The sequence below is a fragment of the Oryzias latipes genome, chromosome 19, assembly GCF_002234675.1.
Source record: "Oryzias latipes chromosome 19, ASM223467v1".
Lineage (NCBI taxonomy): Eukaryota > Metazoa > Chordata > Actinopteri > Beloniformes > Adrianichthyidae > Oryzias > Oryzias latipes.
Window position 1 is genome coordinate 693,355 of NC_019877.2, and position 4,708 is coordinate 698,062.

General features: G+C 45.9%; 1 long non-coding RNA gene across 1 annotated transcript; it reads left to right on the plus strand.

Annotated features, from left to right (window-relative positions):
• The first annotated feature begins 417 nt into the window (after positions 1 to 417).
• Positions 418 to 2,452, plus strand: LOC111946385. Its single transcript, XR_002872081.1, has 4 exons — positions 418 to 775; positions 886 to 983; positions 1,205 to 1,294; positions 1,425 to 2,452. It is a non-coding gene; the product is annotated as an uncharacterized LOC111946385 (long non-coding RNA).
• The last annotated feature ends 2,256 nt before the right edge of the window (positions 2,453 to 4,708 follow it).

Consider the following 4,708-nt stretch of genomic DNA (forward strand, 5'->3'; position numbering starts at 1 on the left):
AGAATTCATATTCATTTATTTGTATTTCCCTGAGGGAAGTAATTATTTGGGGCTGCACGGTGGCACAGTGGTTAGCACTCTTGTCTCAGAGCAAGGCCTCCGGTTCAAGTCCCGGCTGGGGGGCCTGAACCAGAACACCAATGTGGGACCTTTCTGTGTGGAGTTTGTGTGGGTTTTCTCTGGCTTTAATTGGTTAATTAATAATTGGTTACTTTAAATTTTCTGAATGTGTGTGTGATTGTGACCTGGTGACCTGTTCAGGGTGTCCCCGGCCTTAACCTACAAGAGATGTGGATAGGCTCCAGCAGCCCCGTGACCCTCGAAATGGAAAAAATGGAAGAAGAAAACTAATAAATAAATGAATGAGGGGATGGATTTTCCACCATTCTGGAGTTGCTGAAGGTGTGAGGCAGCTGTCTGGTGGAGGCTTACTCTCCAGCCCCCGCTCAACCATGTGGACTTTAATGCCCATGGGGGGAACAACAGTGGCGCCCAGAAGGACGTGATGTGAACGGCCTCCCTGCTCTGAACCGGAGCTGCGTTCTCTTGTTGGACCTCGTCATGGTTTGTCCGTGAACAGACACCATGTTTGACCCCAAAGGTGTTCAGGTCATTACAGGTGGCTCCAGGAGTCATGGTCTACTTTGGAACTGATGAAAGAGGAACATCTGGATTTGTTATTGCACAACATAAAACAGTGAGGAGTCTGAACAAGATTTAGTTTTACTGAGAAAAACAGAAACTGGTTTTAAAGAATGAACCTGATATCTTGACGGTTGTAAATAGGCTTATGAAAAACCTCAAACTCCGCTCCATTTGTCTCCAACTGTCTTAATATGGGATGAAATGTTCTTGGCTGTCATGAGATGAAGGCGTTCCCTACAGACATGGAACAAAGTTCTATGTGAGCCCCGCCCACTTTGAGTCTGATTTAAGGATGAGACTCAGCCTCAACCAGCACAACTTCAGCTTCAGCTGCTCTGGTGAGTTTTCTTGATGTCCTGCTTTCATTCATTTGATTTTTTCATCAAACATTCTTCTAGAATGTCTCCATTTCTTTCAAATGATGCTGTGGTCTTTGTCCTGTTTTAGTTCTTTAGAAAGTTCTTGGTTTTTGTGTATTTTCTACAGACAAATGTCAGGATCTTGGTGTGTTTTAGGCTATGAGTTGGTTAAGATTGTTGGATTTTCTAATCTTTTTCAGTCTGGTCCTGCTCCAGACTGTCTTCAGAGGAAACAACTTCTCCCAGAAGTCTAAGGGAAGAAACTTTTCCTCCTTTTGCAACAAGCTCAGGTTTGTCAAATGGATCAAGTTTGAAAAAGTCATTTGGTTCTGCTGTGTTTTTATAATGAACAAAACAAAATATCTGCTTCTTTATCTTCATTAACTGTCATTCTAAAAAATACATTTTTTTCTATTTTAGACTTTTCAAGTCAACGACAACATGCCGTACGTAGCACCACTTACCCTGGTTGGTGGACAAGGAGGAGGCCCGTGTAGTTTTGACGGTGCACAAAATGGAGCTGTGCTTAAAAAGCTGGATGTGTGGGCCGGACCAACCCAAGTGAGATGTATAAAGGTCCAGATGTCTGACGGAAATGAAAGGATGTTTGGGAGAGAGGGTGATAATCATTACTCTTTCATGTTTGAGGATGGAGAAAACTTTACCTCCCTCACTCTTTGGCCCAATAATGCTGGAAATCGTCTGGGTGGCTTTAAATTCACAACATCCAACAACCGAAATTTTGAGGCTTTTATGACAAATGGAAAACCTTCGGTACCGGCAAGAGAAGTAGATGTTGGCTCTGGAATCTGTTTTGGAGTTCAGGGCAGGTCAGGATCTGAAATTGATGCATTTGGGTTCCTGTTCTTCAAAGTTCATTAAGTAAACCGGTTCTAGAGGGCTAGATGGTGAAACAACAACCTGTGTGGGTTCAGCTTCTTGATGAGAACAGAAATAAATGTGTCTGACAGAAATGATTTCACCTTCTAGCCTCCAGACAAAGACAACAGCTAATGATATCTGCTGTCATGAAAAGGGTTTGGTTCTTTGAAACAATCAGATGACATCTTTGAACAGATGTGTTCATGCTGCATCTGTGGCTGATGGGGACAATCACCTCTTTGATGGTTTTTCTTTTCTCTTTGATTTCTTCATCTGGTTTGTGGTTTTTTCTTTGGACTTTTACTGCAGTTTTCTGAATGTTTCCATCAGATTTTTGGATTTGCTGTCATTTTCCTGCTGTACTGAGAAACTCCTGATGATTTTCCTGTTATTGTCACTGGAATCCAATGTTTCTGTTGTCCTCATCATCTCTTCTGGAAATGGCATTCTATCAGTAAATCTTGTTGGCGTGGACGCTGGAAAAAGCCCTTCAGTTCATGTCAAATCACTTTTTGTGCTCATCTAGTCTGTATGATTTGGAAAATAAAAACTCAACCAAATCAGGAGTGCTATGAATTCTTAGACTGAACACAAATACATGTTGAAACATTTCTACCAGTTTGGGAGCATCCCTAAAGATGTAGGGGGTTAAACCCCTCTCACAAGGAAGGTGACGGCAACACCCGATGTCAGGTCTGGATGATACAGATGCCGACCAATCACAAGCGATGACAGCTCAACAGCTCCAGAACAATAAGGAGGTCAACAGGGACGTCTTTCAAGAAAGACAACCAGACAGACAATAGTACACACACACACACACACACACACACACACACACCAACACACACACACACACACACACACTAGTACACACACACACACACACACACACACATACACACCAGTATACACACACACACACAAGCACACACACACACACACACACACAGATTCCAGAGGGGAGCTGTCAGGTACCGGCCATCAAAAGGAAGCTTCAGCCAAGGTTGTGCTGAGGCCACTTCATCCTGAATACACCTGTTCTTTTTCAATTCCAGTTCTTTGCATCCTGAGGCTCAATTGCTGCATTATGATTTCCCCTTTACTTGCTGCAAAGCGGAGCCACCAGAAAACTAAAACTAAACTGAATGCAGGCCTCTCCCACACCGAAAGCTGAGACAGGTTATGTACAAAAACACAAATATTTAATAATAAAAATACCATTGTTAAAAGACCCAGAAAGACACAAACCCTAACACCACAAATGATAGGTCATGCCAAAGCCAGAACACCATCCTCCTACAGTTCCAGTGTTTGCTCCCCAGATTCAGCAACGAGTCCTGTTAGCCATGCCCATGGCGTCCACCAGCAGAAGCTGATGCCCTTCTGTTGTCCGGTGTGGGAAAACTTCAGGCTCCAGAGGCATCCGGAGAGTCACAAACCCTCTGCAGGTGATGAGCTGGTGGACAAAGGAAGAACCAATTTACTAAAGGGTAGTAAAAGGCAGTAAAAGAGCTCCTGAGTTTCAAGGTGGGGGGGTTAGACAAGCTCTTACCCGAGTACCTCAAGTCCCTGGATTCTGTGGGAGTGTCCTGGCTGACACATCCCTTTTCCAGAAGGGAGGCTTGAGGGTGTGTTCCAACCACCGGGGAATCACACTCCTCAGCCTCCCTGGGAAAGTCTATGCCAGGGTTCTGGAGAAGAGAATTCATTTGATAGTCAAAACTCAGATCCAGGAGCAACGGTGCGGTTTCTGTCCTTGTCGTGAAACAGTGGACCAGCTCTACAGTCTCTGCAGGGTTATAAAGGGTTTTGGGGAAGTTCACTCATCCAGTCGATATGTATTTGGTGGATCTGGAGAAAACATTCAGCCGTGTCCCCTCTGGTGTCCTGTGGAGGGCGCTCTGGGAGTACGGGGTCCAGAGAGCCTTACTGTATGGTGGCTGCCCTGGCTGAAGCTCTTCTCACAGAGGTCGCTGAGACACATTTGGCAAACGTGGATGTCTGAATTCACTTCGCCTCTGCCGGCGCCTTTCTTACCGTGCCAGGGGTCTCGTGGTTCCGTGGGACCGATGGCTGGCGTCATTCAAGGACTATTTGCTGGCTTTGGGCCACATGGATCTGGCCGAAGCGCGGAAATGTGCGCTTCTCCGCCATTGCCTTGGACAGGAGGGACAACGAATCTTTGCAGTGCTCACCTTCTCAGATGATAAGTACGCTACGGCCAAGGCCGCACTTAAGTTCTGTTTTGTTTGGGTAGGAGCCGTCGGATGAGTCGTTTTGAGTTTCGGCAGCGCTGTCAGCAGCCAGGTGAGACAGTCGCACATTTTGTATTGGCGAGACGTGAGCTGGCAAAACTCTGCGATTTTGGGACATTAGAGGATGGACTCATAGTTGAATATTTATTTAAAAAACAGTCTTCAGCTGAGGGACAGGCTGTTACTGGAATCTGACTCCATGACATTAGCAGATGCTTTAGTGATCGGGAGACAGTTGGAATCTGCCCTGTTGGAGGCGTACTGATTCGCCCGCGCTGCAGACCCACCTGTGACGTCATCATCACCGACGCATGATGATCTACCGTACAAGAACGTTGACAGCAGACCCAGAATGAGTGGGTCCTGGCGTTGTAACAACTTTGGCTCCAATCAACACTCTGCTAGAGACCAGTCATGTCCTGCAAACGGGAAACGCTGCCGTAACTATAACAAGCTGAACCATTTTGCACCCTGCTGTCGCTCTTCTCCGACGCGCGCTGGCCCTTCCACCATTCCCATTAATTCAGTGCAGAGCTCACTTCCAGCTTTCAAGCTTTGCACCTG